This window comes from Hirundo rustica, chromosome Z, assembly GCF_015227805.2.
Source record: "Hirundo rustica isolate bHirRus1 chromosome Z, bHirRus1.pri.v3, whole genome shotgun sequence".
Classification (NCBI taxonomy): domain Eukaryota; kingdom Metazoa; phylum Chordata; class Aves; order Passeriformes; family Hirundinidae; genus Hirundo; species Hirundo rustica.
The window spans coordinates 48025910-48048146 of record NC_053488.1 but is presented as its reverse complement, the minus strand read 5'-3'; the positions used below and the strand labels follow the sequence as shown (position 1 = coordinate 48048146).

The following is a 22237-nucleotide window of genomic DNA, read 5'->3' as shown; positions in this document are numbered from 1 at the left end:
GGACGTGGGTACGCCTGCATGTCCACCCCCACGGGGCCGAAATGGATTCCAGCAAAGTGGGTGAGGCCCTATGTTCCCAAAAGCCCAGGATCTGGCAAAACCGGTAGTCCGCAAGTCACCATGACAGCGTGGAGGCGGAAAAGGAAAACATCAAACGAGGAGAGCTGAACATCAGCTCCGGGCGGAGCCATCCCTTTCCCTGCTGTTGTCAAATTTAAGTAACGTATTTGTTTAGTGTCTTTCAGTTTTTCATAACAGCAACCCGAGCCGGATTCCCCGCTCCGAGGAGGTTCCACCTAGCCCTCGGAGCCTTGGCAACGTTCAGCCTGAGTCTCCCAGTCGCTGGATGGCTGGTCCACCAACCGAACAACTACACCGCCATCCGACAAGTGACCAACATCAAAACGGAGACCAAGGACTGGCTGGGCGGACTGTCTTCTAATTGGGGAATCTCCGGTTGGGCTTCATCTATGATAAAACTGGGTTGCTGTGTTTGTTTGTTTTGTTACTTGTTATCCTTGCTTTCGGACTTTTAAAAAGGATGTTGTATAAGTTAGTTTCCACCCCACACTCCCCCACCATAAACCATCTCGTCGCCTCACTGGAAGACCGCAGAGAGGAAGAGGAGCTGGATCAGGAGGAGGTGCTGGAGGGGGCCCCCGACGACGAGGAAGAAAGAAATCTGGATGAAGAAGAGCATGGACTGGGGTACCCAACGCAGCCTCACTGACCTCCGTCCTCCGTTCCAGCCCCACTCCTCTTGAAAAAACAAAAAAGGGGGAGACGTGGTGGTGTGAGACTTGTTTTATTAAGTTATTAAGTTATTTTTGTAAGATTTTAAAGTTATTTTTATAATGGTTTAGTTCACTGTATACCCCTGTGTTCTGCATTGGTTTTCCCTTCTGCATCGGTTGTTTTGTCTATTGTAAAACCAGACGTTTTCTGTCATTCATCCCTTCCCTGCACCTGTCGCTGTCAATCCCCACCCCCCCCTCGTGGACGCCTGCCTGTAACTCAGAGACCCTTCCCTGGCTTCTAGAAAACTCCGGGAAGGGTGCCGAGTGATAGGCTGGGGCCCGGGAGACCCCCTCCCCTCATTTTGTGGTTGGTCCCCAGTTCCATGGTTCACACCCCCGGTTAACCCCCCGATCCCTGTGACTGGCTGACCGGTTGTTGCCACCCCCGTTTCCACCCACCCTTAAAACCTGCCGCACACCTGGCCCTGGGGTCTCTTCTGGGCGGTGGGCCAGAGAGTGCTGAGCCCCGTGCTGCCTCTCCCCCTGAATAAAATCCTGTTTAACTGAGCCCAGAGGAGTCCGCCTTTTGATTGGCTGCCGTGGGTTGCATTTGCCATCTGCTGACCGTCGCTGAGAGGGGAACCAAGACCCCACAGGGAGGAGGTGGCTCACCCGGCTTGCCACCCCGACCTCATACATTGCTGCGGTGCACGAGACTGAGCTAGCCGTGGGTTGCATTTGCCATCTGCTGACCGTCGCTGAGAGGGGAACCAAGACCCCACAGGGAGGAGGTGGCTCGCCCGGCTTGCCACCCCGACCTCATACATTGCTGCGGTGCACGAGACTGAGCTAGCCCGTGGCCGCGCTCATCAGCATGAGGAACAGCACCGCGACACTTCCGCTCATCTGCAGCCCAGACTGGCTTCCCCCTACTCTGCCAGCTGGCCTTTTTCCATCTCTTCAGCCAACTTCACAGAGCATTGGCCACCATCCACGCATCAGTGTAGAGGTAGAGCTTTGGCCACTTCTCTCTTTCACCAATGTCCAGGGCCAGTTGAACAGCTCTGAGTTCAGCAAGTTGGCTTGACCCACCTTCTCCTTCAGTGGCTTGTGCAACCTGTCATGTGGGGCTCCATACGGCTGCTTTCCACTTCCGGTTCATCCCTACAATGCAGCAGGAGCTGTCAGTGAAAAGAGCATAGCGTGTTTCTTCGGCTGGCAGTTGGTTTTATGGTGGACCCTCTTTGGCACGTGTCACTTGTTCCTGCTCCTCTTCATCCGTGAGACCAAAGTTTTCACCTTCTGTCCAGTTTGTAATTATCTCCAAAATCCCAGGGCAATTCGAGTTTCCAGTGCAGGCGTGCTGAGTGATGAGAGCAATCCATTTGCTCCATATGGCGTCGGTGGCGTGATGGGTGGAGGGAACCTTTCCTTTAAACATCCACCTCAGCACCGGTAGTCGAGGTGCCAGCAGGAGTTGTGCTCCTGTGCCAATCACCTCTGAGGCAGCTTGAACTCCTTCATAGGCGGCCAAGATTTCCTTCTCTGTTCGAGTGTAATTGGCTTTGGACCCTCTGTAGCTTCGGCTCCAGAATCCCAGTGGTCGGCCCCAACTCTCCCCAGGCACCTTCTGCCAAAGGCTCCAGGACAAACCATTGTTCCCGGCTGCTGAGTAGAGCACATTCTTCACATCTGGGCCCGTCCTGACTGGGCCAAGGGCTACCACATGAGCGATCTCCTGCTTGATCTGGGCAAAGGCTTGTTGCTGCTCAGGGCCCCAGTGGAAATCATGTTCTTGTGGGTAACCAGGTAGAGAGGGCTCACAATCTGCCTGTACTCAGGAATGTGCATTTTCCAGAAAGCCTATGGCGCCTAGGAAAGCTTGTGTTTCCTTCTTGCTGGTCGGTGGGGACGTTGCGGTGATCTTATTGATGGCCTCAGTGGGAATCTGACACTGTCCATCTTGCCACTTTACTCCCAGGAACTGGATCTCTCAGGCAGGTCCCTTGACCTTGCTCTGCTTCATAGCAAAACCAGCTTTCAGGAGAAAATGGATGATCTTCTCTCCTTTCTCAAACACTTCCATTGCCGTGTTCCCTCACACAATGATGTCATCAATGCACTGTAGATGTTCCGGAGCCTCACCCTTTTCCAGTGCAGCCTGGATCAGTCCATGGCAGATGGTGGGGCTGTGTTTCCACCCCTGGGGCAGTTGGTTCCAGGTGTACTGCATGTCCCTCCAGGTGAAAGCAAACTGAGGCTTGCATTCTGCAGCCAGGAGAATGGAGAAAAATGCATTGGCAATGTCAGTTGTGGCGTACCATTTTGCTGCCTTGGACGCCAGCTCGTACTGGAGTTCCAGCATGTCCGGCACAGCAGCGCTCAATGGTGGAGTCACTTCGTTCAAGGCATGGTAGTCTACAGTCAGTCTCCATTCTCCATCAGACTTGCACACAGGCCAGATGGGGCTGTTGAATGGTGAGTGGGTTTTGCTGACCACCCCTGGGGTCTCCAGCTCACGGATCATCTTGTGGATGGGAATCACGGCATCTCGATTTGTCCGATACTCTTGGCGGTGCACCGTCGAGGTGGCAACTGGAACTCGTTGCTCTTCTACCTTTAGGAGTCCTACTTCAGATGGGTTCTCCAACAGTCCAGGCAAGCTATTCAATTTCTTAATGCCCTCTGCCTCCACAGCTGTTATTCCAAAAGCCCACCTGAGTCCCTTAGAGTCTTTGTAATAGCCATTCCGGAGGAAGTCTATGCCTAAAATATGTGGGGCCCCTGCACCAGTCACAATTGGATGTTTCTGCCACTCCTTCCCAGTCAGGCTCACCTTGGCTTCCAACAGAGTCAATTCCTGTGATCCCCCCCATCACCCTGGTAATGGAAATGGGTTCTGTCCCCACATATTCCAATGGTATCAGGGTACACTGCGAACCAGTATCAACCAAAGCTTCATATTTCTGTGGCTCTGATGTGCCAGGCCATCGGATCCACACCATCCAATAGACCTGGTTTTCCCGTGCCTCTCCCTGGCTAGAGGCAGGGCCCCTCTAGCACTGGTCATTATTCCCTTCCTGGCCATACATGATAGAGGTTCCTTCACAGGGATCTGACATATCCTCAATTCCATAATACCTGGCAGCTTGGTCAGGGGATGCTGAGGCTACCTTCATCTTAGTGGGAGCCCCTTGGTTAGTGTTTCTCTCTATGAGCTCACACACCCGTGCTGCCAGGGCAGAAGTGGGTTTCCTATCCCACCCTCCCATGTCTTCTCCATGGTCACGCAGAAAGAACCACAGGTCAGCTTGTGGGGTGTACCCTCTCTCTCTAGCTGGGGGCTGTTGAGCTCTGACTCTGGGGCCTGTAACTCGCACCAGTGCCACATGGGAACTGTTCCTCCTCATCTCCTCCCTCACCCCCTTTATCTCCTCTCTGAGTTCCTTAGCCAGAGCAGAGACCTGAGCCTGCATTGAGCCACTGATCATACTCTCGTAATTTCTGAGCTTGTTGGCTACAGAACCCACTGTCTCTCGGTTGTTATCAGGATGAATTGTTGCAATGAATGTGGCATATTGAGATGGTCCTAGAGATGCCAGATTCCACAGTATTTGCCCTGTGCACCTGACTTTGTCGGGGTCATTATCATGCTGTCCACCCCTCCCAAAGAGTACCTCCAATACCGCCACTTCTCTCAGCTTTTGGATCCCCTCCTCAATGGTCTTCCAGCGCATTCTATGATGGTGCTCCTGCATTCTGTCTCTCTGGACAAACCTCTCCTGTACACTCATTAAAAGCCACCCCCAAAGGGAAAGGGGCCCTGGCTCCCGTACGAATACCTGATTCACACCTGAGTCCTGGGTCAAGGGTCCCAAATTCCTTGCCTCACCACTATCTAGTTGCACGCCTGTACCTATAAGGTCCCAGACCCAAAGTAACCAGGTTGTATAAGCCTCACGTCCCTGTCGTGCAAGATCTTTTTGCAGATTACGGAGACTTTCATATGTCAGGGAGTCAGTGATGATCTCAACCTCTGACTCCCCTGCGGGTTGTGAGGGCCCTCCTTTCTTATCCTTGTTGCCTGGGTGCTCAGATTTCATCTTATACTTCTTTGCTTCCACGCGGGCAACTGCTGCTGGCTGTGGCTGCCCCTGTGGCTCAGCTGGAACCTGGACGGTTGTAACATCTGTGGGTTCCACTGCTGCACCATCAGACTCTCCTTTGTTGGGGCAGGGGGAGGGTTTCCCAGCAGCTGGGGCTAATGAGGCTACTACAGGGGAAATGTACTCCCTCAGCATCTCGCATATCTCCTTCACGAAATCTGGGTGGTTTATTCCTGAGGCAGGCTGTGGGACAGTGTCAGGTTGTGGGGCGGGGTCAGGCTGTGGGGCAGTTTCCTTTTTCCCTAGGGTAGGTATCAGGGTGGTTGGTTGGTTATCCAGGTCAGTCTCCCCTTATCTTTAAATGCTAAACAGAACAGGCATACCAGCAACACCAGCCACTGTATGATATCATTAACATTCAGAGATTTGAACCCTTCAAAGACTGGTGGGGTAGACCCAAAGAGCTGGGTGAAGGGTTGTGAAAAAATTTCCCCTGGTGTCTTTTCTTCACAGTAGGTACCGTTCTTAAAAGTAACCCCAGAAACACACAGTTAGTGTATGATAGCCCTGAATCCATGTGCCTGCCTTCCAGAGGAAATTAAAAATCCATTAATTCCTCACCTTGTTAACCCGTATAGCAACCTGGATGACAGCCGCAGAAATCTTAGTTACAGGGCCCATGTTTGGGTAAGGGCCTGCAAATGGGAGAAATATGGTCACCACCACATGCCACCCGAACCAGGGTAAGCCAGACCACATGATATCCAGTACACAACAATGTAGGCACTTAAGAACTGTTATTCCTTTTTCTCTCAATGCCCTTGTGCCCCACGTTGGGCACCAAATTCTGTCTTGGTTTGAAAAGACAGGTATCTGCTAGGGAGAGGCGGGGCCAAGAACCCCAAGGGGCTTTATCTTACAAGTCCCAGGCAGTCTGATCTCTTGGGACCCCAAGAGCACCAAGCTGAAATGGTGGAAACTCTGGGCTGATGGCTGGAAACAGTGGGTTGTCCCAGCAGGCAGGGGGGTGTCCCGGCAGGCAAAGTGAGCAGTGCTGAAGAAGCCACAGCGGCTGGACCCGGGCTGACCCAGATCCAGCAGGGCTGGCGAAGAGCTCCAAATTCCTGGGTGCTCCAGCAGATGATAGAATTCCCAGGACTGGATCCCTCCATTAACAGTGGACTCCACGCAGCTACCAGTCGCCCAGCTGTCCTCTCTGGAAAACGAGAGCAGAGCCACCACCACCCTCAGCTCCCAGGAGCCTTTCCCTCCTGCTAAACCTAGTGATCTACTTCTTTTGTATGGGTCAAGCACCCTTGAACTATCAGTATTTAGTCTCCTAGCAACTTATGGGGGGAAAAATTCCACAGAAAAACTCAACCCCCAACACATGTATAAATTATCCAAGACACTCAGATGAAACACAGAGGATGTGTCCTTAAATGTACTTCTCTCATTGTCTAAAAGTAAAGTATAATGAATCAATGTTTCCTACAGTTGAAAAAGATTATTTTTTAACTAAGCACAAGCCAGATATCTAATATAAACTAGCCAAGAAATTTCTGTAATTTGCTATTAAAGTGAGGAATGCTGATAAGCTACAGACATTGTATTCTGTGCACTTCCACCAACAATTTTAGTGCAGTTTCAACTAAAATGGTATGAACATAATCCTAGAGTATCTACTGAGCAGGGAAAATACCATGTTTTAAAAGACACATTTCTTAATTACATACAATGTCAATGAAGTAGAGATTATGTCATAATCTATGAAACAAAGCAAACTGTTTTGATAACTGTTTAATTTTAAATATATTTTGTTAATTTTTAAATTTAAATAATGAAACAGAATCAAGTCAGAGCTTGTCTTTTCCTGCTATAAATTCTAGAAGACACAACTGAGTTACTGCAGCTGATTAGACAAGGGCAAAAAAAAAGTAAAAACCTAGTAATCAATATGTTACAGCTTCACCTGCAGATGTTCAAAGCTGGAAGTGGGTATCTGCCTATTTTTCATTTGTTGCATATTGCTCCAAGCTGTGGAATTCATAGTGCTGGCCTTTGAATGTGCTCTCACTCCACCAGTGCCAATACACGCTGGCTTCAATGTGCAGGCTATAAGCGCTTCCCAGGAAACACTTCCTGCTATGTGGAATAATGGTTGCTGTAGCATAAAACCTTTGTTTGCAAATCCTACTGCTGGTTTCAGGGTGATTCACTTGCCAGAGGCCCAAAGAAAAATGTGTGTGTACTCACCCATCCTTAAAACATGGTGCCTGGGGCTACCTGTATAAATGTGATATAATCTACTATATACTCATTACATGTTTAATGGCATAACATATTAGATATACAAGCAAGCACCAGCTTAATTTCCAGGGCCAGGATCTAGTCAGATGGCCATAATTCTGAAGTAGCAGACAGCAGTAACATTTGAGAAAACTGTTGATCTCCAATCTCTCTTTTTTTTTTTTTTATTTTTAAATACTTAAAAAAAAAAAAAAAAAAAAAAAAAAAACCACCACCAACACCCCAATTCAGTTTCTGAGAAAATCTATTTATTAATGTATGTATGCTTATTCACAGAAATGACTAGATGGTCTTTCCAGGCAAGATGTGTGAGCTCTTACATAGTTAGAAGCAGTTTGATGCTTTGAGTGTCAAAAACTGTATGGGAGTTAACTATTTGTACCCAGTTACTATTGCTGTGATGTGTAATACTTAAAAGATAATTTTAGTTGTGAAATACACTCTGCTTCAAAAAGGAGTAATGATGCCTAAAGTATCCCAGGGGACTGAGCTCCAGGAATTTAAAGCAGTTTCTGATAAGCAGAAATTTCACTTTAGACAACTTCTAAAGAAATCCCTGTGTCTCTCCATAAATGCTTCGAAGTAAATAATGACAAAATTGGCATATTTTGCCTTGGGAGCTCTACTGTTGTCTCTTCTTAAATTCTTCAGCTCCATAGATTGCAATGACATGATGTCCCTCCAGGTACTCTCTTACTAATAGGTACTGAAAAAAATGTTGCTGGACAGGACAGTTCTATTACAAAAAGACATAGGATTTTAAAAACGTTTCTGACATTGGGACAACAATAATACTGTGGCTTTTCCCTTGAGGTCTATCTAGGTAGCAAAACCAAATTATAAAATATGGGGCAACTTATACCCCACTCAAAAAAACCCCTCCCAAATATGAAAATGAGGAAGTGAGAAAAATATTTTAGCAGGTTTTAATATTGAAATTATTCTTGGCATGAGAGAAAGGTAAAAAATCAGTAGAATAATACAATTTCACAAATCAAATCCATGCAACTATTTTTGCCACATCTAGGGAGAGGTTTAGGGGAAGAGCTGTATCTCTTGGTATACTGTCTCTGGGAAACACCTCCATCACTTTCCTAGAAAGATGTCAAGTCACTTAACCAGCCATGGTGCTGTGGAGACAAATTCATATAAACCCTTCACCCTAAAAAACCCTTTGCCTTAAAGGAGTATCATGTAAGAAATATATAAGCTTATAAATGCTCCCCTCTGTTTCATGTCTGCCTTCTTGAGGATTTTCAGGTTAATGAACCTTACCTTTATCTTCCATTGCTGCTTACATTTTAGAAAGACTCCTGTTCTTTACCATAGTAAATAAAAATATAATCTATCCAGAATGACTAAATCATCAACATGTTCTGCTGTCTCAAGGTAAAGGCTGAGTCTCTAGACCATGGATTAACAAGTTCTGTTTTAGAGGGGGTTTTTTGTTTGCTTTGGTCATTGTTGTTGTTGGTTTTTTGTTTTGTTGTTGTTGGCTTGCAGGATTTTATTTGGTTTTCATCAGTTTTCTTCACAATGTAATCTTAACAAAAGCTGTGTCAGCATAACCAAAGGTAGTACCATATTGCAGCACAGGAGAAGGAGTGTATGTACATTGTGTGTGAAAGATGCAAGAATACTTTCAGCTGGAATTTGTCCTCATGGTGGGTTTTCTTAATATACTGAAAACTGTTTAATACAAATGTATTCACAGTAAAGGCTGTGATTTATTTAAGCATATAAAGTAGCTTAGCATGTGCATTAGACTTCTGTCGTCTCAGATTAGAAAAAAATTTCCTATCCCAGGTTTGGAGGGGTCAGCATGATGCCACCAAAGACTTAATTCAACCTTGTTGCTTCAGGAAATGCTCTCTTTAGTGGCAGTAGTAGTCTGAGGAATTGCCACACTCATCCTCCTTCCCTGACTCCTCACTATGTGGCTGAGTTGTGCTGGCCCAATACCTTTCTGGCTGTGGTGTTCAGCAGATAAGGAACACACGTTATTTAAAAAGTCATAACAAGACTTACAAAATGAAATTATGTACATTTTATAATAACAGTAAGAGTATTTTTTTAAAGCTAGGTATCTCCTTTATCTCTTTCACAGAAGAGCTGCATAAACAATTCTAGGAGCAGAAGTAAGGAAAATGCTGAAGACTGAGGTAGGAAATACCTCTAAGGTGGAAGGGTGGCAGAGGAATCAATACTGACTCCAGGTATTGTATCCAAAGATTTAAAATCATGAATTGTACTCTGAAATAAAATATCAACAGAAAGCTTAGTGGGCTTTTTCCTAGGTACATCCACATACAGCTGGCCTGCTTTCTGGCAGCTGGAAAATTAATTTGGTTTTACACCATTGAAATTTTTTAAGGTGGCTTCTGTTTCATTTGAATGTTAAGCATTGACACTATTTTCCAGTCTGGATAAGTAAGCAGCAGGATATGACACATGATTTTCAAGGACAGAGATTTATCTGAGAAATTATTATTCCTTTAGCTTAAGAGTAATAATGAGCGCTGGGGTTTGTTTGTTTGTTTGTTTGTTTTTTGTTGTTGTGGAGGTGGTGGTTGTTTGTTGTTGTGGTGGTGGTGGTATTGTTTTTTGTTTTTCAGTTTAGTCAAGAGCATAATAACATGGATAAACAATGCTGCTCCACAGAGCTAGAGGTACAAAAATTAAATCAGTGTGTCAGTCTGTAATGCCATGTGATGCACAGGATAAAACTTGGGCTTGTCATACCAGGAATGTGGAATCATTGCAATGACATTTCATAAATGCTGTAAATTTTTTTTGATTGATCTAAATGCTCAGGAACTTATCTATAGGTCTCCTCCCTTATCAAAAGTTGATACAGGACATTATTTAAACCCCTTGTTTAGATTTTTGTGTGAGTGTTCCAGTACTTGAGCAGCAGTGTATCTGTGACCATCTATTAGGCTGTAGCCTATGACTTTAATTAATGGTAACAGCAGTAAATTTATCAGGACTTTAAAAAGTGTGAGGAAATCAGGGGATTGAATGTAAAATTGGAAATTTTGAATGCAAAATCAGAAATCTGGATGCATGCCTTTAGCTTTAGATTATGAGTGGATACTCCACTTCATGCTTGTGCTTTGTACTCAGCCATTAGCAAGGATCAGTAGCAGCTTTTAAGAATAAAGTCATGATTCAAATTCCCTCACATCACTGGGAATCTTTCCTTGTGTCTTCTGAGTTTTAATTCATTGTAAAATTAAACCTAACTTGCTGGTTTTTTTTATTTCTCTGAGAAGTTCTGTGACAGATCACAGTTTACACAGATGAAAAACAGGTTGTGTATGTGCACATTAAGCCTGCTTATTTGTATATGTATATACACATATATGTGCATATATGTAAATATTTATGGAAATGTACAAGGACGCTTATTTCTGTTAATTCCACCATTATTTATTTGCCACCATAGAGGAGCAAATAGTCCAAATAATGTGAATTGGGATGGAAAAGCATTGGCAGATACTAGGATTTATAAGAAAGTCTGTTTTCACCATAGCTTAGAACTGGGAAAATCCTCTCAGGTTATTCTAAGGAAACCTCCAGGCACCTTAAACTTGAAATGTGTCGTTTCAAATAGCACAGCTTAGATTTGAAAAGGGAGCTGAAGGCAGCACTAGTCAGGTCGTGCTGTTGTCATAGCAACAGAAACTGAAATTCAAAATATGAAGTACAAAATGAGGGTGGGAAAAAAAGAAGTGTAGAGAGAAGAAAAGAAAAATAGCATGTAATAATGAAAATCTCTAAAAAGAATATGAAAATAAGACTTCTGTAATCAGTGACAGAATAACTATAATATCCTTACTCTGCTTAGTATTATTTACATTTTTTCACCTTTTTCATAAAAAACTTGAAAATGCATTGTAAATATTAACAATCTATGCCTTCTAACACCCTGCAAGGAAACTATTGATGTTGTCATATATAAATAGAAATACTGAGGCAGAGAGTGCTTTGCATAAGTAGAATACCTATAGCAGAGGTAAAAAGAGAGTTCAGCTGTTTGCTTAGCTCTGTATTCACGTGTTCTTTGCTTCCTTGCTTTAACATGCCTCAGTTTTATGATGTTGTTGTGTGGATATGCAATAGAAGAACCAGAGTAATTTTCATAAGAGTGGTAGCAACATTATTCTCTTTCTGACACAACAGCTCTTGTGCTTTAATACATTTTGTATAGTTATTTAAAGGTTTATTGGTATTTCCTTACAATATTAGTGACAGAAAATAAGAAAAAAAATTAGTAAAATGGTAAATTGCCTTTTTTTGCAAAGATGTTCAATGGTTTAGAAAAAGACACTCATTCATGCCTAACTCATCAGGGTACCGCAGAAAATCTAATTCAACAGGAAGGAATTAATATGCCTGTTTTGGGGATCAAGGAAACATACTGCAGGTTAAAAGCCTGAGCTAACGTTTTTGTTGGCTTTCCTTTTAAAATTTATTATTTTACCTTTCACAGACATCTCTTCACAACCTTTACTTCTGGTATATATCTATATTAATCTTTCTGTATTGCTGACTTGTGTATAATAGAATTCTTTAGTATATCCAGGAGCTCTTTTTAATGTTAAGTTTTGCAATGACTCCCATTTTACTTCAGCACTATGACAAGTGATAATGAGGAACTTTCCATCTCTCTATTTCCTACATTTATATTTCTCTTCCAGGTGTGTAATTTAGCTTAGAATCATTATTCTTGAAGTAATATAATGCTACAGCATGTCTCCTAAGGGTAACTTTTGAAGTTTTTCAACATCAGTGTCAGCAGTATAGAACAACAGATAACTTGTATGTCACATCCAGGAATTTTAGGCAATGAGCCATAAGCAAAGAAGCTAGATAAAGGTAGAAAAGAAGCAATAAAAATTATGAAAATATGTTGAATTATAGATTTGCAGTGTACCAGAGGATTTGCAGCAAACCGAAGAACAAAGGGAAAAAAAACCCTATAGCTTACCTGAATACCTTACTATTTAAGAAGCAAACTCCTGGTACTTCTAGGGTCAAAACCCTAGGTACTTCTAGGGTGGGTGAACAGATTATGATAGACTGAAAATTCTCTAGTAGTTGGAAAGCCAGAAGAAATTGAAGCATGAACTTACAGAAAATGAGTCATATTGAACCCATTTCTTCAGGTATTTTTACCACACTGCTGCTATTGTTTCAGGTGGTTGGGCCATGAATTACTCTGTCTGGTAGCTGTTGAGGAGTTGCACCATGGAACCTTACATGTATCCAGGTTCTTGCCAAGTTTCTTGGGAGGCAGTTTTGCAATAAGGTCTGAGATAATGGTTCAATGCCACCATTGTCCAAACCAGCAGGTTTTAAGTACTGATGCTGATCACCTCTGGTCTAGCATGAAGATATAATGAATAGGAGTTAACATTAGGAGCTGCTGAGGGCAGAATGGAAACTTTCAACAAGGTTAATGAGGGAAACCCTCCTGCTGCATCATGAGGTTCCAAAAGGTTCTAGCTTTCTAATGTTCTCCTCAGAGAGGAACCTAGCTGCGGCTGGATCCAAACCCAGATCCATACCACCCAGTCAAGAGTTTATGTCTGAAGATTTTTATAGGCATAATTGAAACTTAGTACAACTTTGTCCTGCAGAGTTAAGGATAGCAAGCCCATACACAAGGATTATTTATTTTAATTGATGATAAAAATGCTTAGCCTAAGGGATCTTAATCAGAATTTGTTACTACACAGAGGAGATTGTTACAATTACTAGTATAGTGCATGATTTATTGAAGCAATACAGAAAGAATGATATTAAAGCCAGCAAAACAATTACTAAGCAGAGATTGATGTTATGCATATTAACAACCAAGGGCAGATCTCTTTTGATTACGCTTTAGGGGCATCCCCAGTCAAGAGTGGAATCTCCGCACTCTGAGAAGTGGTGTGCTAGAATTCCCTGCAATTAAAGAGAGGAGCTGGGCTTTTGTTGTTCAAGGTGACTCACAGTCAGGTATGTCTGGACCTGGATCCCCAGCATCACCTCAGCACCTGGTAACTTGAGATAAGTTATCAGTACTATGACTTGGTATCTCTAACAGAAACTTCACCTGCCATGTCCTCACCAGTGCCAGTTTCTGTCAGGAAAAGTTGTTCTTCACATTCTCTAAATGCTTCACTTTGGGACTGATGAATCAGGCTCATCCTTCAACACCAAACAAAGCATGAGGCCCTTCCCCATCCACTGCTGATAACTTTTGCAAATAGGGTCAAGTTTGAGCTGTTTTACCCTCACTTAAGCAGAGCATCATTTAACAGAAGCAAAGGGGAGGGGCTGGAAGGAAGTACATCTGGGGACTGACAGAATGCGTGGAGGCAAGAACACGTCCATTTCCCTGATCCTTTTTGTCTCTTCTGGATATCTGCAGGAAGCAGCCTCTCCAATTTTGTACTTAGGCATTGGGCCCCGGGTCAGGCTTGGGAGGAAAATAATGGCAAAGGAAATACATACTGGGCTGAGTGGAGGAATGTGTGCAGAACTGGAAGACTGGGATAGGGAGGATCCTTTTACAAATAAATTTGCTAATTTGAATTTTAATGGCAAGTGCTAATAAGTCTTTTTGTACTCAATAATTGCACTTTCTACATAAAATTAACAGTATGATTTTCAAAATATTTTGCATATGTCTACACTACACTGCAGTGACTATAGTGAGTATAGGAACATCTCTTTTTCATTGTCATTTAACAAATATATGAAAGGTTCAGGAAAAAAAAAAAAAACCCGCAACAACCCTTTTATATAAAAAACCACATAGAATCCTTTTTTTTTTTTAACTCAAAAAGCAAGTAGGTTCTTTGATAAAGTTTAAAAATTTCTAATCAGAAAACTAATGAGGAAAGGTTTTTCTACCTAAATACCACTGCCTATCAGTTTTCACAAAGCTGAAAGGTCTCAAGGCCAGCTAAACTATCAAACTGTAGACATAAACCATGCAACATCTTTCACAGGCACATTAGACTGACAAGATACCTGCTCCACAAAATAGCCTGTGTTTGAATATAGCTGAGCCAAGACTGGCTCAGGTTGTTTGCACCAGCATTTGTCATAAAACACTCTAACTGATGATTTCTTACAGCGAATTCAGTATTAGCATGTAAGACTTTCATCCCAGATATAACATAGTTGGAAATCTAAAAATGTAAATTACATCTTAAACTCTCATTTTCTACTACAACTAAATAGCTTTTTTTCCCCCTTCAGTACTATGAAAATTTGTTTGTAACTGCAATTTGCCTCAAGGTGCATCGAGATGAGATACAAAGGAATGTAAATTTTTCTTATTTGATAAACAGGCAAATAAGGGAAATTATTTCTAAAAGCTGTTTGGGAAGAAAAGGTGAATGGCTTAAACAGAAATAGAAAACTGCACACAGTAAAGTTTCATTAGTGCTCTTTAAACACTTTGATCCTAAAAGAAGCCATGAATTGGAATATGACTGCTCTGTGCACATATCTGTCTTTAGGGTCTTTCCTAAATACTAATTACTACCAGTCTCTCAGGGGGGGAAAAAAACAAACAAACAAACAAAAAAACCCACACCACTTTTCTGTAAGTCTAATCTAAACTGTTAAGGGCCTCTTCAATACCTATGAAATGGATTGTGCAACCAAGCTTTTTTATTGCTACTTCCATTAAACTGATTTTTTTTTTTTTTCATTTGCTTTGAGCATAATCTATTATAAAAGACAGTATGAAAAGCTTTAATATTCATAGGTTTTCCTGAAACCTGTCAAGGTAGTGTCACAATAAGAACTTTTTTCCCTTGGATTTTTTTTTCCCTCCCTATCTTTTGTTTTTGTTTTTCCTCCCCACTTTGTCTTTCCCTTTTTTTTTTTTTTTCTCCCGTTATTTTTCCTTCGTTTTTCTTTTCCCCTTTTTCCTTCATTTCCTCTTTCCCCCGCTTTTTCCCCTTTCTTTTTTCCTGCCATTTTTTCTCTTCCTTTTGCCTTCTTTTTTCTTCCGTCTCCCACTTCTTTTCCCTTTGTTTTCTTTTCCTTCCCCCTTTTCTCTTTTTTCTTTTCTTCCTCCCTCTCACTTTTTAATTTTTGCCACTTATATTTCCCTCTTTTTTTTTTTTTTTTCCTTTCCACACCCAATTCTTTCACCCCCTTTCTTTTTTTCACTTCTCGCTGCCTCTCTCTGGCGCTGAGCTGCCGAAGCATCAAATCACAGGGACTCCTTTCCCTCTCCACCTGTCCGCTGGCAGGCGCGGTGCCCAGGAGTTACTCTCGCAGTATCTCGCATCGCTGGGCCTCACATGCCTCCCTCCCTGTCGGAGGCTCGGGCAGCAGTGACCCGCGGGGACGTGGGGCTGTCCCCGGGGGTGTCGTCAACGAGAGGCCCCGCCGTGGGGGAGGCCGGAAGAGCGCTGCCGAGAGACAGAAGCGCGCGGGAGGCGTTGGCGCGAGAGCGCACTCCCCCTCCCCCGCGCGTCACGGCGGGGGGACCGCGCCGCCATTGGCCGGCGGGGCGGCGGGCAGCGCCGCTCGCATTGGCCCGCGCGGGGTCACGTGGGGCGGGCGGAGCTCGTGACGCGCGCGGCAGCGGAGGGGGCTCGGCTTGTCAGGTAGGGTCGGTCCGCGCGTGCCGCCCGCGCCCCCGCCAGCACCGCGCCCGCACAGGGGTCCGGCCGCCCTCTCCCCGCCAGCGCCTCGTCTGCCGCGCCCCGGGCCTCCCGGGAGCGCCGGGAGCACCGGGAACGCCGAGACTCCCGGCCGGCAGGGGCGGGCCCCGAGCCGGCTTTACCTGCGGGCGGGGCGGGCACTATCGCCGCTCGCGGTTCGGTCCGCCGGGGCGGCGGCGGCGGCGGCCGCATCCGGTCGCGTCCCGGTGGCGTCCCGTGGGGAGGTGTCAGAGGCGCCGCTCGCCTGGCGGCGGCGGCTCCGCCCCGGCGGGGTGCGCGGATCCCGCCCCCTCCCCCGGTCCGCCGCTGAGGTCCGGGCGGGGGGAGGCAGAGGGCGGCTTCGGCCGCGGTCCGGCGGTGTCGGGCGTGTCTGTTCCCCTCCCGGGCTGGAAGTGATGTGAATAACGGGAGGAGGCGCTGGCCGCCTCCAGGAGCTGGGATGTGTGGCCATCCCTGCTTCCCAATAAATGTCAAAGTCCGGCGGGGTCGATTTGGGCTTTTGAGTTCTCCTCCTCCTTGGTGTCGCCTGGCAGTACTGTACAACACAGCGGCTGCCTGAAATTCTGCATTACTTTTGGGGCCTGCATCGTGGGGCCTTCTCAGTGTCACCGTCCCGGCGCTTTCGTGTGCATTTTAATGCTTTGTGTGTTTGAGATTTTGGTATCTGCAAGGGTACCGAATGCTCATATTTGGTGTTTGAGAATGGATTACACAGAAGGGCATTAAACATCCATTTTCAGGTTGGAGTATGTTCCTCTTTGGTTGGACTTTACATGAACATACACCCCTGAAGTGACACATCCAATGTGAACACCAAGGGTTTTGTAAGACGTTTAAAATGAGCCAGCTCATTTTCTCTTTGCGGGAGAGCCTCACTGCTCTTCAAGTACATGAAATAACTTTTCCCTGCTTTGAAAGAAACCTGCTCAAAGTGGCTTTGGTGCTCTGCTCTATTGTACTGCAGATTCCTTCAAGAAGTTGCAGTGTGAAAAAAACCAGGAGTGATATGTGAAACTCCTTGACCAAAAAAAAATTATTAGATATTAAAATAAGATTATTAAAACAATTTTATTAAAATAAGATTATTTTACTTGCTAAATAATACCTAACACGGAGATTGCTTCTACAGTGTATTTTATGTAAGTGCTAGTCTTTGAGAGTCTCAAGGAAGTGGTACATTCACACATCATCTGCTCATAGTCAAAGCAAATTGCAAGTGGTGGACACATTGTAGGTTGAGTTAGAGTAATGATTATTGTTGGTGAGACCAATGTATGTTTTATAAATTCCTTGTAATATGTTGACAGAAATTGATGGTGCAGTTACTTTAAAATTTACATATATGGAATGCTAACCCCAGTAAAGCTGGGCTTTGGATATATTTCTTTGAGGGAGAAGTTCAAGTCTCGTATGTACGAAGTCACCTAGTAGCTAAGCAAAAGCTTAGTTAACTGTCACATTTTGAAAAGTTTAGTTAACCGTCACATTTTGTGATTTTCTACAACTGTAACTTTATGTCACAGCTAAGTCCTTTGTCCTTCATCAGTTGGTATTTGGATTGCCGGTGTATAAAGTGATCATGTAGGAATAATTCTGACACTTGAAAGCAAGACAGGCCAGAGACTAGAAATTTAGAGAATATAGAGAATAGAAATTTTCAGTTCCTCTGGAGTTGTTTGGTAGGGCTTAAAGATTAACTAGCAAAAAAAGTTGAAAGAATGTACCCGTGTGCACAGGAAACAGTTGGACCATTTCTGATATCGAAGAACTTTAGCGATGCAAAAGTGAGATGGGCCTTTGTTAAGAGAGGAGGAGAGGTGTCATTTGCATTACTTGATGAGAGATATTTAACTAAGAGCATAGAAGGGAAGTAAGGTTTGGCTACAGGAGGTGCCCTGCCGTTAGGTAATATGGGATGTATTTCCATACTTAAAGTGTTCAGAGTTCAGTGTCATCCTTCCTGCCGTGGAGAGCAGAGGTGCTTTGGTGGTACGAAGTTATGTTGGATGCGAGAGTGGGGCAGGCATCTGGTGGCCTGTTCTTTGTCCATGGAAAACCCCCTATCCCTGCCCGGTCTGCCCTCCCCACTTGCCGGCTGTGCTTGGTATTCCCTCAGCTGGGAAGCAGCAGGGTGAAGGAAGGTGTTTGCTGTCTCAGGCTGAAGGCGGAGAGAGCTGGCAGCAAGACCGGAATTGCTCCATACAAGGAGATGGGCTAGGAGCATGAGGTCATCACAGGGAGGAGGGGTTTTTTTGTAGTGTGTGGGAAGTAGGTCTAGGAAGAGATTTTTTTTTGCTGGTGGGAGGAGAAGCAGTAAGAGAAGAAAGCCTAAAGGCATTCCAGTAGGAAGTAAACAGCATATATGCTCCTATTCCAGGATAAAACTGTCCACTTAGTCCTGGCCTAATTATACTATTGATGTATTTGCCTTGTGAAAATGGATTTCAAAAACTTGAGGGAGAGCTTTTTTCTATGAAGGAGATAGTCTTGGAATTATTGAGCATTTACCTTTTTTTTAGGGAGTTAAAGGATTTAAAATTTGGTGCCTGAAAATATGAAGAAAGATTCTGCTGTTTAACATTTGTGTCAGGTGAATGTCACATTTCTTTGGAAAGGTCTATTTTGGAAACTTCCACACTAGTGAAAGAGTGAAATTCCTAGTTTTGTTTCCAGGGTTTGAGAGAAGATAGTTACTTCTCATTTTAAGAGCTATGTGTGCGGTCTCGTACAGTACATAGGAAGTTTTGGTGAGGATTCTTAAAAACTGGCAATAGTCCTTCTAAAATGGCTTTTATTTTTGTGTTGGGGATTATAATTTTTCTTGTAGGACAGCTTCATTGGATGGAAGGCTTTCATCGCTGTCAGCTTGTAGCATGAAATCATATTTCTGACGATTACTGTAATTATTTTCTATTTTCTCCTGCAAGTTTAAGTGCAGAGTTCTGTAATAATAAGAAATTTTAAAATTCTTGTGGGTTTCCCTGATACTAAAGTTAAATTCCCAATAATTTAGGGCTTTTTAATCTGGGTGAGTGAACTGTATCTCATGACATCATTCTACTTTGGATTTCAGAGTGCTTCCTCTATAGAGTGTTTCCTCTATAGAAATCAGCTTCTCTTGCATTACTGCCTTCTACACTTGTGAGAAAACACCAGGTGCTTTAACCACATACAACTTCAGACTTTCTTCTTCATATCTGGGTTTCTTACTAGCCTGCTTACAATACTCAGATGTGTGTCATACCAGTTTGTAGAGACAGCTCTCTATACTCATAACTTTGCTACAGTTCAGTAGGTGATTTCTGTCCCTATGTATGGGTTTGACAGAATTACTTAATCTTTGGAGCATACTCGTTGGCTCTTTAGAATATTGTTTAATGTTGTAGGCTTGCACCTTGAGCAAAAAGAGTATTTTGTTGGGATTTCTGATGTGGCTACTCTTATTTTCTGCTAAAGGGGCAGTTATTACTTGGACCAAATAATTCCTTCGAGTTGTTGACAGGGTTAATATGGAGTAACAGCACTAATTGCATACTGTGAGAGCTTTCCATGATGTAGCTCTCTAGTAAGACAAACACATGAAACTGTCAGCTATTGAGGAGGAAATAGAGCAATCATGTGTATACTGTTAATCAGTCCTTTAGGTATGCTGTACAATATTGCCTGCAAAATACTGTAATCCACTTGCAACCCTCTCTTATTATGAGCTAGTAAGAAAATACTTAATAAGGAAGTCCTTAATGGTTCTCATGTATTTGGCATTTATCTATATGGCATTCAAATCTTGATCTGAAGACAGGTAGCTGTCTTACAATTGTCATTACTTGATCTTAAGCGTCTTGCAACTATTTTTTCATACTGTAATTCTGTAAGTGATTTATTTCAACATGAAGAACTGATACATTAAGAAATTAACCTTAAGCATAAAACTAAATTACCATTATTAAGACCTAATGAAAAATTAGTTATCATGTAAGTAGTGGCAACCTGTGAAAAGTTTGTCAGTTGTTGCATATTATGTAAGCACTCTATGCCAGAAGCAGAAGTTAAATCCCAGAGCAGTGTTAAAGTGCATTAATTGTGAGCCATTTGTTCCCTGAAATTGCCTGTTTAGTAAATGGGAGACACACAATTACAACAATGAGCCTGAGAAGAGTTGTGAAGATGAGCCCCTCTGACAGACTGCTGAATCATTCTCGGGGCGCTCCATCCTGTCTAATAAATGAGCTGGGCATTTCTGGAGAAAAGCGCTATGAAAGTAATATACCGTGCATATTCCAAAGATGGTGGAATTTGTATCCTCATTTTTTGAGTCTCTTAATTTTGTACTTGGTTTGTCAGCTTTACTGCTTTTTGCCAGTTCTGTTTATGCCTAACTTTTTGCTTTAGAAAGTTTGGAAAATTGTATTGCATACATATGACATCACATTGTAGCTTATGTTATCTATTATATTTGTAATATTTGCTGTTTGAATTGAGAGTTGCAGTTATAAGTTGCTTTCTCTCTTAATAGAGAGCAGGAAAGGACATAGATTTAATGGTTATTTAATTAGACAGGAATTATTTTACTGAATATTTGGTGCTTTAATACTCAGACAAATAACCTATTAATAATGGCTCAGCTGGTGCAGGTTGTTAGCTGCTACACTTGTAAATCACAGAATTAATCTTTGGTAAACATATAAACAAGTAGGAATAGCATCATAGGATAAATCCTGAGTATTGAATACGTAAAGCTTGTTTTATTTGCTGTTACATTGTATAAATTAGTTAAAATATGATCACTGTACTATATAGCTGTCTGTACTATATTGTGTCTGCTCAAGTGCAGCTTTTTAGAATTATGCTAAAGCTTTCTTTCTAAGTTTTGTGTGTCTTTCAGATACCATCCAACTTCCTAGTTGGGGCTTCTGCTTTGAGATGTTTATGAGTGAAAAATAATAACCCACAGCATTTGGACTCTAACTAAGTTTCATGAAGAGAAGGGGTAGTGTCAAGCAAAGTCATTAAGTTCAAAAACGTGACAGCTTAAGCATTGTAAAAATGTTATTTTTAAAGCAATCAGCAAAATTTGAGAATTGCAGTGTTAAGAAAAATCACACAACTTTGCAGCAGCTTTTTACTGGTTAAAAAAAAATAGAAAACATGGAATCAGAAAAACATATTCTTGTTTATTTTAAGTATATTTGTTGTATGTCAATGCTGTGAATGCTGTGTTTCTTCCCAACTTTTCTGAAATTTCCATGATATGGTTGATAAACTGAAGTTCATCCGATAAAAGGAAATGCCTAATTTGCCAAATACAGAAAAAATGTTGATAGTTGAAGTGTGCATCTGAAAAATCAAACCGTTTTGAAGGGCCTGTAACAAAGATAGAGGAAAGCTATATAATACCTAGTCCCGCCTTTTGGATTAGGTGAATGTTGAAATTGGAGTGCCAAATCCCTCATGACTGAATGTGTTAAGTAAATGTGGAGTCACTAATTTTAATAAATGTAGTTGGCATCTAGATAATCTGATTTATCTACTTTTTTTTTTTTTTTTTTAATATGAGTAGGTAATTATATGCCATTCTTAATGAGGTCAAAATCTCATTTTGAGTCAGTTCTTGTGTTCCTCCATGGTCTCTTAGTTTTCCATGCTGCATGTCTTCTAGCCTTGCTTCTCTGGAGCTATGTGGTACCCTCTGAAAGGAAGCCAACCCATAGCTGATGGGAGTTTTCTTCAGGCTCTGCTTCAGCCGCAATATGGAAACTCATTGTAGCAGATTTTTGCCCTTGCAGAACAGTCTTCAGGAAGTATCATGTCCCTATATGTTTTGTGTTCCAAGGCTTCATGTTTCCAGGAGGCTTGCAGTGCATACTCCGTGCAAAAATCAGTCCAGTGGGCTGTGACACTGCTGGATCAATGGCTGTCCAATGGTGATTTCTTGTGCTCTAGTATTTCATCACCAAAGTCACCCCATCCAGGTTTGGGGAACCTAAGTGGGGATATAGGGATTAGCAGTGTGGGTGTAGTCAGTCTGCTTTTGTGGGGGGGTGGGGAGCTGCCATTTCCAAAGGTCTGATTAAGCAGATGGTTGTCAACATTTGACCATTACAGCAGCATGGCTTGTGTCCCTCCACAGAATTTTTCTCAGATTAAGTTGGGTTTTCAGGTTTAGAGGTGCAGTCAAATTCCCTTTAGCTGTCTCAGAATACAATAAAGCAAGAATTCTGAGGGAGCTAAATAGCATTAATTTCTTAATGTCTACAGTACAACATTATTGTCATCTCTAACTTGCTTCTGAATGATGCCATATTGATGCCAATGATGCCATGATGCCAATGAAGAATATTGTCCTTTTAAATGAAAGATTGACTATCTGGTATAGTTTCTGGAAAAAGTAGTTTTGAGAGGCAGA

General features: G+C 43.0%; 1 protein-coding gene across 1 annotated transcript in view; it reads left to right on the top strand.

Annotated features, from left to right (window-relative positions):
* Window positions 1-15756: 15756 nt before the first annotated feature.
* Window positions 15757-22237, top strand: part of FER (FER tyrosine kinase) — a 189402-nt gene continuing 182921 nt past the window's right edge. Inside the window, exon 1 of the mRNA XM_040090890.1 lies at window positions 15757-15777. The gene's annotated coding sequence lies outside the window, so the exon portion shown is untranslated. The remainder of the gene's footprint in view (window positions 15778-22237) is intronic.